We start from the raw sequence: 24211 nt of genomic DNA, 5'->3' as shown, positions 1-24211 counted from the left end.
TGCTTTTAAAGGGTCCATTTCAGACGTCATTCTTGATATTTCGTCATCCGCATGTGAACCAAATAATGTTGAGTCTGAGAATGGCAAATTAGCAATCCACTGTTGGGCTTCCAGTTTTAGGCAAGTAAACCTGAGCCAAGTGTTGCAACTAGCAGAGATTCCATGGCAGTGCCCATGCGCAGCCAAGTCTGACATATATGTTACTGCCTCAATGATTTGATTCATGACCAGCATTCCTTCATTCCAAGTGTGTCTTGTCCATCTTCCTTGGGGAGTTTGCTAGAGTATTTTTGAAAGAGTCCCACAGGGAATGAGTATAGCTTCACACGAGAGCTGTTGCACTTGCCACCATCATGACTGCTGCAGATGTTCTGCACGTTTTCTTACCCAATGAGTCCATCCTTTTGCTCTCTATCTGGTGGGGCAGTAGAAGTAGGAGCAACAGTATGTGTCTTTTTTTTGCTGTTGCTACAATCACCGAATTCAGTCTAGGATCTTGCCTTAAAAAAGAAGAGGATCCTGATCTTGTGGTTTGCACTTCTTTAAAAGTCTGGAAGAAGCTGACCTAATCAATGTAGGCCTCATGAATAGCTGCATTGCTGGCTCTAAAAGACCTGGAACTTAAGGCAGTCTAGGTCTAGAAGAGGTTCTTTGGTGTAAAGCTTCAAAGATGACTGAAGTTGAAGTAGTCATTCATGGTGGGAATTGTGATGTGCAATTTTGTGGCCCCTCTCAGTAGCACATCATTATAAGTTGAGATATCATTTCCTGGAGAGACTCTAGCTGAAGGAGTGTAGGTTAGGGTTAGAGAGTAATCATTTATAGAAGACAGTGCGATATAGAAGGCAAATACCTCCTATGATGAGATTGAGAGTGTTAGAAATGGGTTTCTGGTTGGCAGAGGTATACACCCAGTCCAAGTAGGAACCACAATCCTAGTCAGGAAAAGTGTAGTACACATTAAAAGTTTACTAGTGCTAGCTTTACACATAGAAGTCAGGCTAAACTAAAGAGGCAATGTGTAAAGTGTTTGTACACACAAGCACAGTAACATAGTGAAAATACCACAAAAGTACTACACACCAGTTCAGTTATCTGAGTAAAACAAGACCAAAATGACAAATGCAACATACACAAGTCAAGTTATGAATTTTGCAAGATTATATCAAAATGCAGTGCTTAGAAATCAATAGCTCCAACTTGGGCTATATGGTCACGCTTGACAGGGGCAAATCCAGAAATGTTCCGTTTGAGCGCGATGGAGCGTGGGCCAGATACAAGAGTCATGCTGACCCACTAACAGTACCTTTAATGAGTCAATGCTAGGGTATGATGCTTTGAAAAATGGAGGTGAGGTGTCGCCATTGCGGGGGATGCGTCAGTTCCGAAGTCGGGCAAAGATATTCATGTGTCCATGTCAAGAGCGCTGTACGTCGGGTCCGAAGCATCAATTTCAAACCGCTGGGCTGAAGGTTATGCATTGGAGCGTAGCCGTGCAGGTCCAGGAATGCATCAGAGTCGGGAAGGGACGTCGGAAACATTGGCGATATGTCTGAGACACGCGCAGCAGCTGTGATTCGAAGGTGCTGTGTTGGCAAAGTCGGGCTGCATTGTAAATCGAGGTCATTGCGTCATGCACTCACCGAGCAGTGTCCACATCTTCGCTGCAGGCAGAGGCATCAGTCGATTTTGCAGGAAGTGCGCCAGTTTTGAAAGATGCTTTGATGTTGATGTGTTGATTTCTTGGGTTGCAGCACGAAACACTCACTTCCTAGGGTCCAGGACTGGATTTGGAATCACTTGGCGGAGCTCTCCATGCCACTGGAGTCAAGCTATCCTTGCTGATGAGGGGTAAATCCCTGAAATAAACCGTTCCTAGGCTGCTTGTTTCCAGTCCAGGGAGATCCTGGCCTGGCAGCTCAGGGAGGACTGTTCCCGTTGGACGCAGGGTCAAGTCTGATTAGCATATGGCTGGGTTCAAACCGGAACTGCATTCTGTCCATCTATTGTTCTTTTTGAAATTTTTAAAAGTAGCATTTTCACACACGCAATTTAAAAACCAACTTCACCAAAAGATGTATTTTTATATTGTGAGTTCAGCGACCCCAAACTCCAAATCTCGAGCTTCTCCCAATAGAAAATTACACTTAAAATATATTTCAAGGCATTCCCCATGTTACCCTATGGGTGAGATAGTCCTTGTAATAGTGAAAAATGAAAATAACAGTGTTTCACTATTAGGACATGGAAAACATACCAGTACATAACCTACCTTCTAAATACACTATACCCTGCCCATGGGGCTGCCATGTGCCTACCTTAGGGGTGCCTTAGATGTAATTAAAGGGACATTTTGGGCACTTGCCAGGTTGGCATAGCAGTTTAAAACTGCATAAACAGACACTGCCGTGCCGTCTGAGACATGTTTGCAAGGCTACTCAAGTGGGTGGCACAATTAGTGCTGCAGGCCCACTAATAGCATTTGATTTACAGGCCTTGGGCACACCTGGTGAACTTTACCAGGAACTTTTCGGAATATCAAATATTCCAATCATGAATAAACCAATCACCAATGAAATTTAGACAATGACCATATGCACTATAGTTAGCAGTTGTAAAGTGGCCAGAGTCCTAAAACCCCCAAAAACAGGACATAAAAAATAGGAGGAAGAAGGCAAAAGGTTTGGGGATAACCCTGCAAAAAGGATCAGGTCCAACACCGATGTTTAATGCTTCCACAAAAAAGTGCTTGCCCTCTAAACAGCTGTGATCATTTTGTTTATCTATCCAGCTGGCTCAGCTTGAACTTTCAGGGGCAGACTCATGACATTGTTATGCAGTAAAAGTGTCCTAAATATCTAGATCATTTATGGTGCTGATCTTTCTCTGACAGTATCAGAGATGGGGGAAGGCAGCCACCAGTAACATATAGCATTCCATATGTCACTTTTGTGTGTGTTTATTGCGATTGGGTCACAGGGTGAATGCAAGAATGAGTCAGTGGATAAATGATTGGATGTAAGAGTGCAAAGAGGAGTGACAGAGTACATGTATGATGACCAACTGAATGTCTAAACCCATCAGTGACACAAAAGGCACTTTCATTCATAAGCCAGGCCAATTGGCATTGCAACCACTCAAAGACTCTGTGTTGGAATTCTTAGATGAGTTTTTATTCGGTGTACACCAGCTTTTCTTTTTTCACTGTTGAATAAACCTTTAGAATGCTCATCTGTTAATCGTTTGTCTGCTGCTATTCAGGTAAGTGACAAAATGGCACTGTGACTTTTATTGTATTGTTTAATTTTAGGTACTTTGTGTTTATATTTTAATTAAGCAGATACGCAGGATACAGCAGATTCGTCATAGTCATTTCAACTGTACAAAAAGCTTTCCCAAATATTTCTATAACGTGACAGAGTGCATATATGGAATAATCCAGTATAATTTTCAAAGAAGTACAAAAGAATTACATTTATCAGTCAAGCATTTAATACAGTTTATACCTTAATGAACACAGCATAGCGATTATACTTCTAATAAGATATCATAAAATGTACTTAAGCTACAAAATCATATACAACCCTTTCATCATTATTATTTCAACAATGCATCAAATCCTAGATATGTCTAGAAAGTGCAAATGTCCAATATATTCTAAATAAAGTGTAGGAATGTGGAATTTACCGGCTATCCTTTCTACACAATATGGCCTAGAAAGTGCTTATGTGGTGGAAGATGTGTGTTGTTCAGCAGCTAATCCTAAGGTATAGTTCTCTATCTCTGTCATGAATTGCCAGGGGGTGGCAAATCTTTTAAGGGTCCAACCCTTATAGTATATGCTTTTTCGAAGTTTTGAGTTAGAATGATTTTTTATACCATTCCTGATAAACTGGCGTTCTGTTAGTCTTCCAGTTAAGGAGGATCAAGGAGCGAGCAACTAAAGAGGTAATAGGTATGAATACATAAGCACCTTTTCTCGATAGTTGGCTTTGCCTTTGAGTACTGAACCCGAAGAGTGCCACACCTGCATTAGGTACCATCTGTATATTTAGCCCCCTGCTTAAGTCGTTGAACACTTTGTTCCCAAAACAGCATAATCCAAGGGCAGGTAAAAAATATATGAATCCAGTCTCCCCTCCCCAGCTGCTTGCACCAAAAGCAGCGATCTTCCACCTCTGGGTACATCTTTTAAGGGCTTTAGGTATATAATATGCCCTCCCTCGAGCTAAAAAAAATATTCTTTTGTAATTTGTGGCTCTTAAGGCCTTGCTCCCTAATTTTGAGATCACCTGCCATTCCGCCTCGGAGAAAGTACTCTGAGTTGTCAAGGAAATCTCTAAAAATTGTTTGGTCAAGAAACATTCCCTTTTCCCTTTGACTCCCTAATAATCTATATCAATGTCATATCCCCCTCATCCTTATCCTAAAGAGGTCATTCATTATTGGTGAAGAAATGGAACTCGTTTGTAGACTAATATTTTTAGTAAAGTGCACAATCTTCAGATATCGAAAATAAAAAAACTTGCAGCGTTCTCCGCATCTTTCTTGGAGATTTAATATTCCTTCCATCCAAAAAATGTCCAGTTCTTTAAATCCATTGTTATACCAATACCTTGTATGGCTGTTTGGGATTTGTAAGCCCAACCCGTGGCATTCACTTTACTGCAAATACCTATATCCTGTTGATTGCCCCCTTGCGGCATAGAATGTTTGCAGCCTCAAAGAATATTCCTGAAGAACTTTAGATCTTGTCTTTTTGGGAACTTTGCAGTCTTTAAAAAAGCCAGTAACTGAGAACCCACCTACTGCACCACCTTCTTGATAAAATATCCTGTGATCCTTCAGTATCACAAATCAGCGCTGATCTATCTAAAAGGCTGCTTCATAATAAGAATACATATTGGCTAATGCTAATACCCCCCTGATTTACATCCATCTGAAGTACTGCAAATGTAACTCTTGGAGCCTTTTTATTCCAAATAAAACGCCTACAAAGTGTATTCAATTCCTTAAAATATGCCCTCTTGACTTTAATCGGAATATTGGAAAAAAGAAAAATCAACAAAGGTAGGATAGACATTTTTTTTGATCCTCATCTCACCAATAAACATCTGCAATTCTCAAAGAGAAGCCGTACATTCCAACCTAGGAACTCCACGGCTGCTGCATATGCTTAGGCCACACCGGGCCCACCCCCTTCATTAGAGCCATGGTGTAATCATAGGACCAGGTTATTATGGAACAAAATTATACCGAACGCAGCTCCTTCACCAAGAGATTAAGGCCTGCCAGATGTTCTTCCTGCTCTCAGTTTCTCCCTCCTGGTCTGTACGTGCCATAGCAAATGCAGTATTTAACCAATCATCACACGATGGGGGCAGCGGGTCTTTCCACTTCTTACAGACTTCTCTTCGAGCTATTACTATCAAATATAACAAAAGGTGCCTCTATGTACCTGCTGGAGATTCTTCACAAGGATTCCATCATCCCCAAATGTTACCAATGAGGGATTGACCTTAATTTCAAGTTTAAAAATGACACTTAAAACATCCTCCACCTCCCTCCAGAAAAATCTAAGAACAGCACAGTCATAGAAGATGTGGATGTCATCCGCGTTGAAAAAGTTACACCTCGGACATTTGGGGAGGATAGTGGTGCAAACTTATCTTACCGGGGTGTAATAAAGAAGTGATGGAAAAGAAGTGATTTTTTTTTTAGACTAGCTGGTTTTACAAATTTATACAAAAGCTTCAGAGATGGTTCATACAAATCTTCAGACACAGGCTCAAGAGCGGGCTGGTTCCACACTCTATTTTGCAGGGGAAGCTCCAGATCTTCCATCGCCATACACTTCTTATACCATAAGGAAACCTCCTTCCTTTTGGTACGTACTTGTTGTAGTAATAGCTCCATCTCCCAATTTCCTTGTATATCCTCCTTTTCTGATGCGTACCAGGAAACCAATTGTAAATATTTTAATCTAGAGAAGCCGCTACCGATTTTACCTCTTAAGACCTCCTATGGGCGCACACCATCGGCCGACACAAGCTCAGTCCAGATAGTAATCCCCGCCCTTTTAGTTGAGGTTGCGAGGCTATCACTCAAACACAGCGGAGTCCCTGGGGAATCCCAGATTGGAGCTAAGTCTGAGTAATGCCCTAAACCCCAACTACGTCTAACCTTGTGCCAAACAATGAGGGCAGCCCTAAGAACTTTTAGCTGAACCCTTTTGAAGAACCTAGGTGCCTAGGTGCTCCAAATTTATACAAAAAGGCTTCCCCTCCACCGCACCCTCTGACCACGCCATTTCTCCCAATAATCTCCCCCAAGATGTCTCTACTGATTTTACAAGTAGCACCCTAATGTTTTTAAACTGAAAAGCAACGAGTACCAGCTAATATCTGGTAAGGCTAATCCTCTCTTGGTATGCTTACATTTTAGCTTTTTCCAGGACAGCCTTGCCCCTTTGTTAGCCCACTCAAAACTCCCAATCTTACTCTGGATTTTACATATATCTTTAATGGGGAATTCAAGGGGGATGGCATTAAACAGGTAAGTCGACTTGGGCAAGATGACCATTTTCACCAAGTTGACCCTGCCGTAAATTGTCAGTGGGAGATTTTTCCATTTTCCAAATGTACGATCCACTTCTTTTATGATCTTATTCAAGTTAATCTGGGGGATTTTATCCAGATCCTTGATAATGGTGATACCCAGATATTTGAACTCTTTACTCGTAATGCCATCCCAACCATCAATGTTCCAGCACATCACCTCAGTTTTGGCGGTGTTGGCCAAATATACCGATAGTGAGCCAAATTCTACTAACAGGGCCTCATCCCTACGAATGACCTCCCCGGGATTATCCATGTATAGCAACAAATCGTCAGCATACAAAGCCAATTTACTACAGTACTGCTGAGATTTGAACAGGGAGATCGCATCATCTAATCTTATAGCTTGTGCTAATGGCTCTATATAAATGTCAAAGAGCAACGGGGAGATAGGGCAGCCCTGTCTGGTCACTCTATGAATGTTAAAACTAGAAGTTAGCATACCATTTAACAGGATTTTAGCGGAGGCACCTTGGCAACAGTTTATAAAATTTTTAACAAAAATAGGGCCGAAACCCATCGCCCTAAGTACCTCCCATAGGTATACCCAACAGACTCTATTGAATGCCTTGGCCGCATCGAATGCCACTACGGCCAAGGGATCAACTCGGCTTATTGCCATATCGATATTACCAATTAACTGCTGGGTTTGCTCCTGAATTTATCTCCCTGTGATAAACCCTATTTGATCCAGATTTATCAACAGAGGTGCCAACTTGACCAATCACCCTGCAGGAACGATCATAAAGATTTTGTAATCTGCATTTAGCAGAGAGATTGGTCTTTAGGAGTCTGCTTTTAGGGGATCCTTCCGACGTTTAAAATTAAAACGATAGTTGGTTCTTTCCAGGAATTCGGGACCTGACCTCCCACTTTAAGAACTGTGTTAAATAAGATAGCCATTATCGGGACCATTTCCTCAATGAGTAGCTTGTAAATCTCACTCAGAAGCGCGTCTGTACCAGCTGCCTTGTTGTTTTTACATTTTCTGATTTGATTTCTCACTGATTGGGGCGTCTAAATAACCACAGCCTTATTTGGTTAACGCTGGTAGGGATTCACTCTTCAGCCAACTTTGAGGCATCTTAGTATTAGGCACAATCTCTCCCTGATACAGTTCTGTGAATAGAGATGAAGGAAGGCTTGCATATCCTCCACACTACTTCACTTATCCCCGCTATCATTTATTATCAATTCATTAATGTTGTTTTTTGTGCGATCAACTCTTGCTTTCCACCCCAAAAGTGCACCTGCCTTCTCACCATACTCGTAGTTTTGCATATTTTTTGTGATCCACTGTGCCCCACATTTATTATCGAACTTCCCCCTATGGCGGGCATCCTCCAAGCACCTGTTAAGTTGAAAACCCTATCAGCACACCCGTGACAGATCCGAGACAGCTCCTTCTCCAAAGATAAAATGTTCTCCTCCAGAATCTGAAGCTCACGGGTACCTGCCCTATTCTTAGAGCAGATAAGACTATGTAGGACGCCCCTGATATTAGCTTTAAAGCCATCCCAAACATAGTCCATGGATGTAGATCCAATATTATCGCCAAAATAATCTACAGTGGCTGATTTACGTGACCTTGCTATATCAATGTCTGCCAGTATGGACCTTTTAAGTGTCCATCTGGGGGATGAATTTGGCCTTTTCACAACATAGGAAAACAATATCGGGGCATGGTCAGAAACATGACTAGGCATGACTGTAATACTGGTAATCTTGACCACACTTGGCCTATTTGATAGTACATAATCCAATCTAGAGGAGTGGCTGTGTTTCTTGCTGTGAAACGTAAACCCTTGCTTGTTGCCCATTTTTGTCTTCAAAACATCCACCAAATCTAAATCGTGTAACATATTTTTCAATGCTCGTCGTACTCAGGGAACCCCCACAAAGTGACTCTGATTTGATCTATCTTTGATCTGGTCAAGGAGGACATTAAAATCACCTCCAATTAATACTGGCGATACTATTTCAAGTATGATCGATTGAGGTTTACAAATATGCATCGGGTCATCGCTATTAGGACAGGCACATGCAAGCTCAAAACTACCAAAATTCAAGAAAGCCAATATCCACCTCCCTAACTGATCGGACTGGATAGATTTGATGGAACATCCTGACCCCCGTTTTATCAAAACAGCAACCCCCTTGCTATGCACTGTCTGTTTAGAAGAACAAAAATATTCCACCCAGGGATATTTAGAGAAAATAGATCTACTTTCTTCGTAGCTTAAATGTGTCTCCTGAATAAGACAACCTGCGCAGGGGATAATTCTAGATATTTCATGACCAGCCTTTGTCTACGAGGGCACCTTAACCCATTAACATTCCAAGTAATGAATTTAACCTCGTTACTTATGGGAAAGGCCCTGCCATCTGCGAGAAAAACTCATGTTTACCATAACAGCCGGCTTATAATGTGAGATTGAGGATATTTTTTTTCACACTGCTCCCCACCCAGTACCAGCCTTCCCCCACCCCCTCACCCCCCTGTGACCTTCCTCCCTTTGGGAAACCATCCCTTCTATAAAACCAATGCCTATTCGGCCTCTGTCCCATGGGTCTTAAAAAGAAAAATATCCTAACAATCAATCATAGGTCTCATTGACAGGGCACCCCCTTGCTCCCCCATCCATCTTTCACCCTCTCCTATCCATAGTTAAACACCTCCTTTAATTTTTTCTATGAGCAAATCGGCATCTTCAACTGAGCGAAACATATACATATGGTTGTTCCACATAACAAGCAGGATAGATATTTTTATTAATGTTAAGCTTCCTATCAATGTAAGAGGGAGAAATGCCCATCCATCCAATAATTCCTTTATTTTTCCAACATTGGTTCACAATTCAATCTATAAAGTTCTGTGAATTGGTTAATTACTCTTACCCCTAAATAACAAATTGGTTGTTAGATACCCGTTGCTAAAGATATAAAGGGAGAATACTAAGTAAGGTGTTAAATGCAAGCATTTCTGTTTTTCTATGATTGATTTTGTATCCCCCTATAGCTTGAAAGCGATCAAATTCTGCCAGTATTTTTTCTATATTTTGTGTTTCTGCCCTGAGATAGAGTATTTTATCATCCGCAAATAGTTTAAGCTTGGATATTCCCAAAATCGGCGGCTCAATACCCCTATTGGCCATAATGCTAATCGTTAAAGGTTCAATAAAGAAGGTTACCAACACTGGCAATAGGGGACATCCATGACTTGTTCCCCTGTGTATTTTAACCACTCCTGCTAAATTCGAATTTATAAGAACCTTGGCCTGTGCGCCATGATATACTCAGGGAAGCATATTAGTAAACTGAGAAGGAAACCACATTTCTCAAGGTCTAAGAAAAGAGCATCCCAATCCACTAGGTCAAATGCTTTTTCAGCATCTACCATCATTATAACTGAAGGTGTCTGGTTAGTATTGAAAACATTGAGTACTTGGGTTAGAAAGGATGTGTTAGATGACATCATCCTATTGGCGATAAATCCTGTCTGGTCCATATAAATTGTCTTCTGTGCCATAGGCGACACATGATTAACCCATATTTTCATTAAGATTTTATAGTCGGCATTTAATAAGCTTATCGGTCAGTATGCATTAACATCTCTCGGATTCTTGCCCTTCTTCACAAAGCTAACTATTGTTGATTCTTTAAAATCAGATAGAATCCCTCCCCCTTTTTCTTGAGTTAAAAACCTCAACCAAAAAGGGTGTCAGTTCCTTGGTTTAAAAAAAATAAAATTCTATTGGAAAGCCATCATTACCAGAAGCTTTGCCACTTGGTATGTGGCGAGGGCAAGTTGGATTTCTGTTGCTGTTATGTCTGCTTCTAATTCTTCTATCTGTACACTTGTCAGTTGTTTCTGATTTCTATAGTGAAAACAATAAGATATAGTCTCCTTTGAGACCGTGTATTTAGCAGCATTAAATTATTATAAAGTTGTAAAAAGATTTGAGCTATCTTATCCTTCTGAGATATGACAGCTCCGGTCTCTGGTTCCGCCAGTTTCATATTTGTTGCAGCTTCCTGCTTAATCCTAGTTGAATGAGCAAGAAACTGTCCTATCAACTGTCTTTCCTCATAGACCCGGTGCTGATATATCCATGAGCTCTGAATTTCCTCTAAAATAAAGAACTCTCTTAACTCGTGTTTAGCTTAATTGCCTAGCAATACTTTGTGTCCCAAGTCGGCCATCGCAATGCTGTAATATATTAATGACTGCGGATTGCAATTAAGCTATGTGTGCCACCCGCATTTTAGACTGAGCAGCCATAGAGTCTATCATTTGTCCAGGAATTGTGGCCTTAAAGGCTCCCCAGACCGGAAAAAATTATGCAGTGCCTTTGCTGATCTGAAAAAAGTTTGCACTATATTCCCTCATATCTGATACCAATTGCTGATTAGATAGAAGGGAGCGGTCCACCTGCCACTGGACCTCTCTCTTTTACTGGCTTCTACCTCCAGATCAATACTAATCAAGGAATGAACAGGAAATGCATTAGCCCCTATTTCAGAACCCACACATTTAAGCAAATGAGAAATAAAAAAAGATCTATACGAGAAGCAGATTTTAATTGCTGTGAATAGTAAGTATATTGTGAAGATTCAATATTAACTCTGCACCAAGGTTCCACCAACTAATACTCCCTTTTCAGTATATCTATTATTTTCTTAATGTAGGGCTTTTAACTGCTTCTTTGTTTTGTTCGAAGTATCCTTCGCCAAGTCTTGTATGAAATTAAAATCCCCTCCTACAACTATGGGGCCTACTACTCCCATGGCCACCTCGCTAATATGAAGAACTGCTTTGAAATCGTCAATTACCGGGGCATAGTAGCTCACTAAGTTGATCGGATTACCGTTTCTGCAGGTTGTAACCCAGATTCATCTACCATTGGGATCCCGACTAACTTGTATGTCCTCCCAATCTAACCCCTTCTAAAGATAAATCACTACCCCCCTCAATGCGAGCACGGCTGAAGCAAAATATGCCTCATAAGAATGTTTAGGGATAAAGAGTTTGGGCATGTTGGTTTTTAAATGAGTATCCTGCAACATTAACAGCTAGGGGGAATAGGATGTTAACCACCTGATTAAACCCCTATATTTTTATTTGTTGGATACACGATTGACATTGCAAGAAAACATTCACATTTTAGACCCCATCACTTTTATAGGCATTAGTTGTCCCAAAAGATACTAAAGGATCTCTCAGGATTCTTCTCTGCATTCAGCTATTACCTAATACTCTGCTTATTCTTTTACTAATGAAACTCCCCAAACCCCACACCCAACATCTATCCGTGCCCCCTATAGAACCCACATCCCCAACCTCGTTTGAGAGAGGAATAGCCCACAATACCACTCTCAAAGTGATAGCTGCCCTTTTTGGGTGCCATGGTATTGCCCCCAGTAGACTGCCCACCCTCCCATCCCGGTTGTTGAAAGAAAAAAAAAAACAACACAGCCCTCTACCAATGTCCGCTTACCCATCCACAAAGTTTGATTAATTTGTAATAGTTGGTAACATCTCTTGGGCTTTGTCTAGATTAGAAAACATACGGAATTTCCCTTTTATCAAGACTCTTAATTTGGACTGTTGGGCAATTGCTGCCTATGCACCCTGAGCCTTAAAAAGTTGTAGTAACTTTAGGAATTCCTTCCTGCGAAGCGCTGCTGATATATCTAAAAATGTTGGCAGCAAGGTATTTCCTCTGTGGAGAATTGCTTCCTCTAAATAGCACGGAGCTGGGGGGCAACGAGGAATCCCACATTCGCTGCTGGTAGGAGACTGCCCTTAAGCCCCCCCCCAACTCTCAACATATCATCGCACGGCCCTCATCCTCGTTTCTATTTCCAGGCAGAGGACACCAACTGGAGGAGACGCAGCGAGGCAGGCTGCGTAGAGCCCGAGTTGCCTCGTTTGTTTATCGGAGGGGCCACCCCTGGAGTCTGGGAGAGCCCAAGGACATCGTGGATATAGCGAGACAGGCCATGTAGAGACCCAAGCGGCCTCGTTTGTTTATCGGAGGAGCTCTGTACCTGGCCCCTTCACCCCTCCTGGAGTCTGGGAGAAGCAGAGGACACCACTCACGGGTATAGCGAGACAGGCTGTAGAGGTCAGCGCGGCATTGCCTGTAGCCTGGAGGTTGTGTTTATGCTCTTGGCCCCTCGCAGTCTGTCAGAAATAAATATAGGAGGCATCTTTATCTCGTATACCCCGCTATGGAGAGCTGCGCTGCACTTCTCGCTTTCCTCATTCTTCGCCCCGGCAATAAGAAGATGAAGGACAAAGGCTCATCAGAGCAGTGGCAAGGAGAGACCACCAGACTTCACACTAGTTGGTGAGTACTGGTATGAAAATTCATTTAAAAGCGGACTAGGTGTGAGTGGCTGGTTGGTTCCCCTTCCTCCTCTTTTTAGGAACTTTTCCTTCTTAAGCAAAATCAAGGACTGAGGGGGGAAAATAAAAAAAGAGGAAGTTAAAAAAAACAATGGGGAAGCACTTCAAAATAACGACTATGGGGGGCGTGGCCAAGATGGCGGTGTGAGCAGACGTGCCTCGTCGAGCTCCCGCCGTTGGCCGCCGTTTTCTAGCTACTACCGCATCTTTTCTGGCACCGGGTGACTCCCCGAGGTGCCCGGACCCGACACCAGAGCAACGGTGTCCCTGAGGGGCAATACAGCGGCCCGGCGGTGCCCAGATCCTGCCGACCCTGAACGGGCTAGACGCGGCCTGCGGAGGCCGGGACAGCGACAACGAGGCCGCGAGGGGCGGAGACAGGCGGCCGCCGCTACAGCATCCCCGGCGGGCAGTGGCAGGTCCGACCCGCGCGGCTGTGCGCGAGGCCTCCCGCGGCTCCTCAGCGGGGGCTTCTGCGGACCTGCCGTCTCCTCTTGGCGACACGGCCGGTCCTCCCAGGCTGCGGACAGAAAGGCTGGTGAGCGGCGGCCGGGAGAAGAGCGGCGGCACTGGCACTCGGCGGGAGACCAGAGGTTAGGTGAGGGGGGTGCCCGGACAACCCCCCCTGCATCACGCCGGCTGAAGACTGTGGCTCGGGGACAGCCCCGGGGAGCTAGTAACGGCACCAGCAGACCCCACGCGGTGCACCGCACCTGCAGCCCTCCCCGATCCCTGCCTGTCTCTACGAGCCGCCATCTTGTGGATTTAGGGGCATGACTGTCGGGCACCCTAGCTGGGCATACTCCCTATACCTCCCCCTGGTTAGGCAACGCATCGCCCCTGCAGCCTCGCTCCTAACACGTAGCGCACAAGAGCTGGGTGCGGAGCCTTGTACCTTCGCGCACCACGGGAGCTGAAGGCGTGTGGGAGGGCCCCCGTGTGCGCAGCGGGTGGAAGCGAGTCAGCGGAGGCAACGTGGAGACCCCGCGTCGGAGCGGTGGCTTTGGGGGCCCCCTGCGCACACTGTACTGTCCCTGACCTGGATGATAGCCGGCTGCCTCGTGGCCTCCCGGGTTTGGCGAGCCGTGTGCCACCATTTTTTATGAACTGGCCCGGTCCTGCGCCCTACCATACTGCCGGAAGCTAGACATTGACCGCCATTTCTGTGGAGGGGTGTCCACCCGTGTGACCTTCCCCCGAGTGCTTGGCCTAGTTGGGGGACCCCTGGAAGCAAGAGCACGTGGTTCGGGGGGACCCTGCGGCGGTCCGCTGGGACTGGTCTCTTCACCGCTACTGTACAGGGCCTAGATATTAGAGCTGCGGCGTACTGTCGGCCCGGTCTGCCCTGCTCGGCTTTGTTCTCCTGACGGACCCGGAGGGTATGGCTGCTGGTAGGGTGCGCAAAGATAGGACCATTGTAGGAAGGTACATCCTGACTATGGTTGCCCCCAACTTTTTGCCCTGTGTTTTAGCTGGTTTTGGACATAGTCGACCTGGGACCCTGCCAATCAGGACCCCAGGCCTACTGCTCTCTCTTTAAAATGGATTCCATGTAGCCTAGGTACATTTCCAATTGGTACTGGACCACCTTATCAGACCCTGTAACTCAGGGCATAGGTGTACCCAGGGCCGCCAGGGGCTGCAGCATGTATTATGCCACCCCTGGCTGGCCTCCTAAATTTGACACAACTGGCTGCATGACAGCTGGGGCGAAGTCGTGTAATCACCCTTTGCTTTAGATATAGTAGCCCTATATCTAACCATACAATGGACACCCGAGTTCCTATCAGTCACTCCTATGGCAGGCCTTGACAATCCTGAAGGCAGAGTGCATGGGCTCGTGTGAACTGTGCTCTGGCCCGAGCCGAGCCGGTTGCAGCTTGCGGATAAAGGACCCAATGGCTGTTCCATGATAACGCGTACCACATCGGTAACTTCGGTGTCGCGTTATCAAGACATGTCGAGTAAGGTGTCATACGAATCGGGGTGCTGCCCTCTCACCAACTCTGGCGATGAGGTTAGCATTCCACCCTCCTAGAGGGACACGACATGTACGTAACTGTGAACCCCGGTTAAAGTTAACGAAAGCCTCAGCTCCACAAAATGGATGCTGCCACCACAGACACGAGTCTGACCTCCTGCTGCTGGGAGTCCTTCCAGCGAGGAGCGCTTGGACAAAGGGTTTCCTGTCGAGGGCGGTGTTCGCACCGTCCCAGACAGGGTTTGTGTATTCTGGGTAGGTAGGGCTTTGGCGAGAAGGTGACTGCGGAGTGGCACCCCGGTGCTCACTACGCATCTGCCGGTTAGAACCAGTTCCAGGGGCGACAGCCCTGGCCTGGGGAAAGTCCGGCAGGGGAGAGGGGCGTAACTACCCCCCTTCCTGGTCCCACCCTTAGGGCAGGACCTAGTCATGTACCCACCCCTTTCTTTAGGATAAAGACCGGAGCGGGGACCCTTCCAAATTAGATCATCTTTGAATCAAGAATACTTTCTACGAAAGGACTTCGAGACTCTTCTCAAGATTTCTCCCTTGTGGCTAAGGAGTAGTCACCCTGCATCAGCGGGCACCATCTAAGAACTCTGCGGTTTGCTGCAAGTCCTTCCTCAAGGATCCGACGGCCCAGCTCGACGAGAACCGGCTTCCCTGGCACCTCTGACCTCTACCCACGTCATCAGCTCAGCTGTGATCTGTGGGTGCGACGAGACCTCGAGGGACCGGCCATCATCAGAACCTGCACGCTCTTAAAAACCAGCACGACCATCGAGGTAACTCTCTGGTGAGTGCTCTGGGGTCCGAGAAGCCCCGACCCTGAGCCGCTCTAGCACCGAAGTGCAGTCTCCCAGCATCTCCACGATCTGCGTGGGGCCCTTCTGCTCGCTGCTCAGCACGTTGTCTGGTCACTCGCCGCTGGCTTGTGCCCTTCTGTGACGACATCCGAGAATCATCACTGCTGGTCTGGTTGCTCCAGACTGGCCCTTGCTTCCATCTTTGCGAGAAGCACCCCGGACCCTCCTGGTCCACTCAAGACGCCATCTTAGGCCCACCACGTGGCCCTGAGATCTGCCAAGGCTTGTTGCCCCATCCTGGGCCCAGCGACGCCGACAGCATCATCCTTCGTGGGACAGCTCGCACCTCCACCGTGGTCGCCGACAACGCCTCCTGGTCCGAGAGACTGCAGCGCCTAGCGTCGCCCACTCACCTGGTCGAGGTGACGGCCAACCGGTGCCTTCCTGGTACCCTCTGACTACTGGCTAGTAGTACGAACTTGGTCCCCTCTGCTTTCAGGTTTCATCAATCTCCGATCCAGGCTTGGATCTCTACGAACTATTCAGCACTGGTCGCCGGCCAGCAACTCCTTTCTTCCGGCTCCTGGCTCGTCAGCGAAGACCCCGACGCCTGTAAGACTTGTGCAGCCGCAGCCCTCGTGGCTAGGTAACTCGGCATTTCGGTGCCTGCATAGCCTCCTTACTCTAGGGTCCCGAGTCCCTCGCTTCCGACTTGCCTTATCGGGTCCGCCCGAGACCTTAACCTTTCCGTGTCCCCGGACACTTGTTTTAATTGTGCACTTGAAGTATTTGCTAAAGAGATTTGGTTTGTGCTTAGTACCCTGTCCTCATAAAGAGTACAGGGTTGTTGTGATTCTTAATAAATATACTGTTTATTTTCATAACACTTGTGTGGTGTCCTTTCACTGGGTGTTCAAGGGGTACATGTGTGGTAAACAGCTGGCTTAACGCGCCCTCTCGAGTCTTTAGCCTTAGACTGCTCGTATCCACGCTACTAGGATAGCTGGTCTATAGGTTGACTTACAACCAAACACCATAAGGGTCGTTGGAACGATACATAGCGGTCGCTAGAATAGCGAACGTTGCATATCGGGCCAACTTCTCACATTGGTGAGCAGCGGTTGGGATTTGAGCTTGCTGTTGTTTTACCACACGTATCCTAAGAATATCTTGTTGAAAGATCGCACAAGTACTGTTAGTACATATAACTAAAGCTTAGAATACTCTGAGTTCTACTGAACCAGCTGTTGTAGCTCCTCAAGGCTTAGCACACCTTGGCTACAACTCTTAGCAAGGGTACAGTAGGTAAACACGTAGTGTAGGTAGGTGCATCACTTACACCACACTAGAAACAGTATGTCGGACAAAGGAGGAAACTCTGGGTCTCCCCTTGTGTCAGTTGACCCTCCACAGGTCATCCCTTCAGGATATACTGTGCTGAGCTTCAAGGAGTTAAGACGACTGTGTCACTCCAGGAAGATTCAGCAGGGGTCTAACCCCACAACGCCCTTTCTGATTGGTCTCTTGGAGACTTATGATGCCAGAAGAGCTGAGAAACTTCGTAGCTCTTCTAATCCAGAAGGAGACATGCCTCCCCTCGAGGGAACCCGGGACGATCCTGACCTCATCCACCTCGCAACTGAGAACGAAGATGTGGAGGAGGATGAGGATGAGGATCTCTCTGGGGATGAGGCAGATAAGGGACAGGTAGAAGTCGTCAGACTAAGCAGGTCCAACTTAAGCAAACATGATAGCGGTACTGGGGGACCCCTGGGGCCACTATCAGGTCAGCTTAACATTGGGAATGGACGAGCCAGATCTCTGTCAAGAGGCTCTGGCAGATCCCTTCAAACCAATGGCTCTCACAACTCGTCTCAGAGAGGGATGACGTCCCCTCAGAGGAGAGTGTACGAAGCTAAGGAAAGGGCAGCCAATCTAAGGATTGAAAGGGAAGAACTTGCCCTGGCCAAAGAGAGGCTTGCCTTTGCTAGAGAGCAACAGTTAAGTGGGGCAGTCCCCACTGGTGGCAGCAATGTACCTAGTAATAGGGAAAAGAGTTTCGATACGAAACACCTTGGTAAGATAGTGCCCCCCTTTAAACAAGGGGACGACATCCACAAATGGATTACTGCTTTGGAGAGGGCCTGCACTGTGCAGGGTGTTCCCCAGAGTCAGTGGGCAGCTATCTTGTGGCTCTCCTTTGAAGGAAAAGGAAGAGACAAGCTCCTCACCACAAGGGTGGAGGATGCTAACAATTACCAAATCTTGAAAAATACACTCGTTGAAGGGTTCGGCCTAACCACTGAGCAGTACAGGGTGCTGTTCAGGGATACCCAGAAAACGCAGTCTCAAGATTGGTCTGATTTTGTCGATTGTGCCACTAAGGCTTTTGAGGGCTGGTTGCTGGGCAGTAAGGTTACTGATTATAAAGGATTGTATAATTTGATGATGAGAGAACAAATTTTAAACAATTGTCAGAACCAGCTACTACATCAGCACCTGGTAGACTCTGAGTTGACCTCTCCACAGGAATTGGGTAAGAGGGCAGACAAATGGGTCAGAACCAGGGTTAGGCCTAAAAACCAGGGTGGTGACCAGAAAAAGGAATCGACCAAGCCTTAAGAGAAGGGTGGGGATAAATCCACAGAGAAGACTTCCCAAGGGCCCCAAAACTCCAACAAGGGTGGTGGGTCCCAGAACACTCCTTCAGAACAGAAGAAACCTTATTGCCATTCCTGTAAACAGGTGGGCCATTACAAAAGTGATGCCAAGTGCCCTAAAAATAGCAATAAGGAAAACATACCCCCAAGTAACACTCCCAGACCTCCTGTTACCACTAGTGGTAATCCCCCAGGTGGTGGGAGTGCCCCCAAGAATGTGGTGGGCATTACTTTGGGCAATCAGGAGGACTATGGCCTAGCCAGGTTCCCTGACCACACTCTTGTCTGTGAGACTGGCATGGGGTTTGCCAACTTCACTACTGGACCCCACATTTTGGGAAAGTATAGACAAGAAGTTTTATTGAATGGTCGGAAAGTTGAGGCATTCAGAGACACCGGGGCCAGCCTCACCATGGTGAGTGACCATCTGGTCCCCTCTGCTCAACTGACCCCTGGTTTTACTTATCAGGTGACGGACATTCATGGAATGAAGAGAAGGCATCCCATGGCAGTGGTCAAGCTCAGCTGGGGTAATGTCACAGGGCCTATGAGAGTGGCAGTGACAGATAACCTACCTGTAGATTGCTTACTGGGGAATGACCTGGAACTCTCAGCATGGGCTGAGGTGGAGCAAGAAGCTCATTCCAGAATGATAGGCCTATCCAGACAGGTTAGTGGGGCAGTAATAGCTACAGCCCCAGTCCAAGCACCATTCCTCCCTGAGAAGGTTGGAAGAGCAGTGGTAGCCACTGCCCAGGCTCAGACAGACTTTACCGAACAGGATAGGAGGGCTGTGACAGTCACAGCCCAAACCCAAACTGAGTGCCCTCCTGAAAAGGTTGGCAAGGCTGAAATGGTCTCAGCCTCTACTCAAACCGATAGTGAGGTTGTGAAGCCTGAAACCATGGATCACTCCACTCAAACAGAGAGCATTGAGGAGGAAGAAGAGTCTTCCCCCTCCCAGACACTAGGTGAGAGCCAGCCTCCTCAGGGAACTGACTCTACCCCTGTTGAAGGAACTGCCCCAGAGGTAGTCAGGCCTAGCCTGGCAGAGCCCCTGATGGCAGTGGACCCTTCCCAGGTGGGACCCAGTCTGGAGCAGGTAACCTGCACCTCTCTACCCTGCCTCAGTCAGCCCAGGGCTGAAGAGGACAGGGAGGCCAGTGGTGGACCCAAAAGGGCCCCCTGTCCAAAAGAACCCCTTAATCAACAGATTAGGATCACTGAAGCTGGTAAACCTAGCCAAGTGAAAATAGAACAGACTCCTGAGGGATCCCCCTTAAAAGTAGTTAGGGAACTCCCACAGCTGGACACTGTTGGGCACAGCCAAACATGAGGCCTAAAAACCCCAGACCTGACCTGTCCCTCCAGTAAGCCAAACAGAGGGACTCAGCCTCCAGCTTTAGGTAGCCAGAGGCTGACCCTGAGAGCTCAGTGCATCTCAGCTAAAGAAAGAAAGGCACACATGATGAATGGTGATTGGAGGAAGTTGAGCCCAAAGGTAGAGGAGCCTCACTTCAGTACTCCATCCCAGCATCAGCCTTCTTCTTTCCCAAGACACACCAGAGACAGAGATTCCCTATGGTGGAGACCCTCAGATACCCTTAGGGTGAGGGGTTGCCTAGTGGACCATGACACAGGGGGAAACCAAGCCAGAGCTGGTCCTTCCTTATATGGCCACTTAGGTAATAGAGGCTTACCTGGACAAGGATAGCCTTATCTCCTTTCGTTTGGGGGGGGGTTGTGTAGGAAGGTACATCCTGACTATGGTTGCCCCCAACTTTTTGCCCTGTGTTTTAGCTGGTTTTGGACATAGTCCACCTGGGACCCTGCCAATCAGGACCCCAGGCCTACTGCTCTCTCTTTAAAATGGATTCCATGTACCCTAGGTACATTTCCAATTGGTACTGGACCACCTTATCAGACCCTGTAACTCAGGGCATAGGTGTACCCAGGGCCGCCAGGGGCTGCAGCATGTATTATGCCACCCCTGGCTGGCCTCCTAAATTTGACACAACTGGCTGCATGACAGCTGGGGCGAAGTCGTGTAATCACCCTTTGCTTTAGATATAGTAGCCCTATATCTAACCATACAATGGACACCGAGTTCCTATCAGTCACTCCTATGGCAGGCCTTGACAATCCTGAAGGCAGAGTGCATGGGCTCGTGTGAACTGTGCTCTGGCCCGAGCCGAGCCGGTTGCAGCTTGCGGATAAAGGACCCAATGGCTGTTCCATGATAACGCGTACCACATCGGTAACTTCGGTGTCGCGTTATCAAGACATGTCGAGTAAGGTGTCATACGAATCGGGGTGCTGCCCTCTCACCAACTCTGGCGATGAGGTTAGCATTCCACCCTCCTAGAGGGACACGACATGTACGTAACTGTGAACCCCGGTTAAAGTTAACGAAAGCCTCAGCTCCACAAAATGGATGCTGCCACCACAGACACGAGTCTGACCTCCTGCTGCTGGGAGTCCTTCCAGCGAGGAGCGCTTGGACAAAGGGTTTCCTGTCGAGGGCGGTGTTCGCACCGTCCCAGACAGGGTTTGTGTATTCTGGGTAGGTAGGGCTTTGGCGAGAAGGTGACTGCGGAGTGGCACCCCGGTGCTCACTACGCATCTGCCGGTTAGAACCAGTTCCAGGGGCGACAGCCCTGGCCTGGGGAAAGTCCGGCAGGGGAGAGGGGCGTAACTACCCCCCTTCCTGGTCCCACCCTTAGGGCAGGACCTAGTCATGTACCCACCCCTTTCTTTAGGATAAAGACCGGAGCGGGGACCCTTCCAAATTAGATCATCTTTGAATCAAGAATACTTTCTACGAAAGGACTTCGAGACTCTTCTCAAGATTTCTCCCTTGTGGCTAAGGAGTAGTCACCCTGCATCAGCGGGCACCATCTAAGAACTCTGCGGTTTGCTGCAAGTCCTTCCTCAAGGATCCGACGGCCCAGCTCGACGAGAACCGGCTTCCCTGGCACCTCTGACCTCTACCCACGTCATCAGCTCAGCTGTGATCTGTGGGTGCGACGAGACCTCGAGGGACCGGCCATCATCAGAACCTGCACGCTCTTAAAAACCAGCACGACCATCGAGGTAACTCTCTGGTGAGTGCTCTGGGGTCCGAGAAGCCCCGACCCTGAGCCGCTCTAGCACCGAAGTGCAGTCTCCCAGCATCTCCACGATCTGCGTGGGGCCCTTCTGCTCGCTGCTCAGCACGTTGTCTGGTCACTCGCCGCTGGCTTGTGCCCTTCTGTGACGACATCCGAGAATCATCACTGCTGGTCTGGTTGCTCCAGACTGGCCCTTGCTTCCATCTTTGCGAGAAGCACCCCGGACCCTCCTGGTCCACTCAAGACGCCATCTTAGGCCCACCACGTGGCCCTGAGATCTGCCAAGGCTTGTTGCCCCATCCTGGGCCCAGCGACGCCGACAGCATCATCCTTCGTGGGACAGCTCGCACCTCCACCGTGGTCGCCGACAACGCCTCCTGGTCCGAGAGACTGCAGCGCCTAGCGTCGCCCACTCACCTGGTCGAGGTGACGGCCAACCGGTGCCTTCCTGGTACCCTCTGACTACTGGCTAGTAGTACGAACTTGGTCCCCTCTGCTTTCAGGTTTCATCAATCTCCGATCCAGGCTTGGATCTCTACGAACTATTCAGCACTGGTCGCCGGCCAGCAACTCCTTTCTTCCGGCTCCTGGCTCGTCAGCGAAGACCCCGACGCCTGTAAGACTTGTGCAGCCGCAGCCCTCGTGGCTAGGTACTCGGCATTTCGGTGCCTGCATAGCCTCCTTACTCTAGGGTCCCGAGTCCCTCGCTTCCGACTTGCCTTATCGGGTCCGCCCGAGACCTTAACCTTTCCGTGTCCCCGGACACTTGTTTTAATTGTGCACTTGAAGTATTTGCTAAAGAGATTTGGTTTGTGCTTAGTACCCTGTCCTCATAAAGAGTACAGGGTTGTTGTGATTCTTAATAAATATACTGTTTATTTTCATAACACTTGTGTGGTGTCCTTTCACTGGGTGTTCAAGGGGTACATGTGTGGTAAACAGCTGGCTTAACGCGCCCTCTCGAGTCTTTAGCCTTAGACTGCTTGTATCCACGCTACTAGGATAGCTGGTCTATAGGTTGACTTACAACCAAACACCATAAGGGTCGTTGGAACGATACATAGCGGTCGCTAGAATAGCGAACGTTGCATATCGGGCCAACTTCTCACAACCATTAAGGACTTGCTCACTCCTGCCATCATTGGGAAGAAAACCGACCTTCAAAGTGCTGGAGCCCAGGCGGTGCCCACTAAACTGGTAGCCAGCCCGCCGAGCAACAACTCTCAAAGCACAGATGAGCCTGTCACCAGGTCCTTCCTGGAGTCTCTGTTTAGCGGCCTAAGAGAGGACCTCCAACTCCTTAAGGCGGAACTGAGGGAAGAGATTTGGGGACTACGGCGGGACACGGACGCCATAGGGGAGCGGGTAGCAGACCTCGAGACGAAGAGCGACAGCCGGGATGTCGATATGGAAGCACTCCAGCAAGAAATCATCCGCATTCACGACCAACAAGTTGACTTACAAACGCATGTTAAAGACCTGGAGAATCGTGCTCGAAGGCATAACATCTGAATCCGAGGAGTGAAGCCTACCCCGGACACAGCGGACCTCTTCCAGTTCACAAAAGGCCTCTTCAACCACATTCTGGGCCGACCGGCGGACTCCGTTATAATCCTAGACAGAGCGCACCGGACGGGTCCGCCCAGAGCCTCTGGTGCCCTGCCAGCAGATATATTGGTGTGCGTCCAGGACTTTCGCACCAAAGAAGAGATCCTTACCAAGGCACGACAGCTAGACCCCATCACGTATGGCGACCACTCACCAACGCTCTTTCAGGACCTCGCCGCCATCATCCTGGAAAAACGCAGGTCATTCAGACCGGTCACTGCTGAACTGAGGCGCCTCGGTATCGCCTACAACTGGGGACACCCGTTCCGCCTTGTGTTTAAATGGGACAATAAAATACACCAGCTGCGGTCCCTCACTGATGCTTGCCGGTTATTGGGCATTGAAGAACCCGAGTCGGAGGGAGGCTCGCAGTCCGGGAGTGCACCAGAGACTGGCTCTTCTAGCCGATGGCGGCAGCAGAAACGGCGACGCAGGCCGCGTCGCCCACCCCAGGAAGAGATCCACAAAGGTCAGAGAGCGGCAGTCGAGACGGCGGCGGTGGAGCTGGGAGCAACGGATAACGGCTGATGGGCGGGAGCCGGGGGCCAGGGACCCCTCGGGCCAGATATGGATTGCTTCGGCGGTCGGCGGCGGGAGGAATCTCGATGGAGGCGGACACATTCCCCTGCTTTCTTCACTCATCTGTGAAAGATGAGGGACAGTATTGTACTTTTGTGGCTCTATGTTTTGTGGTTCTCAATTTGGGGGTGTTGGGGGGGGGGGTGGGGAGGGGAAGAGGGGAGGGATGGGGGTAGGGCAAGGGTAGTTCTGGTTGTGGGTTGGCGAGGGAGGGGTTCCAGGTCCAGGGTGTTTCGCAATGACAGGCAAGTGGGCATTCCAGGTCGTAGGGGACAAGCCCCTGCTGGGCGCGACTCGGCCCGGTCCCAGAACCCGGCTGGGGAGGATTGTATGCACTGAAGGTCAGCATGGGTGATAAGGGGAGGGAGGTACGGATGAGGATTTATGGCTTCTACTGAGGTACGCATCCTCTCGCTGAACGTGCGAGGGCTCAACAAC

This window comes from Lissotriton vulgaris, chromosome 5, assembly GCF_964263255.1.
Source record: "Lissotriton vulgaris chromosome 5, aLisVul1.2, whole genome shotgun sequence".
NCBI classification, from domain to species: Eukaryota; Metazoa; Chordata; class Amphibia; order Caudata; family Salamandridae; genus Lissotriton; species Lissotriton vulgaris.
This window is presented reverse-complemented; position numbering follows the sequence as displayed.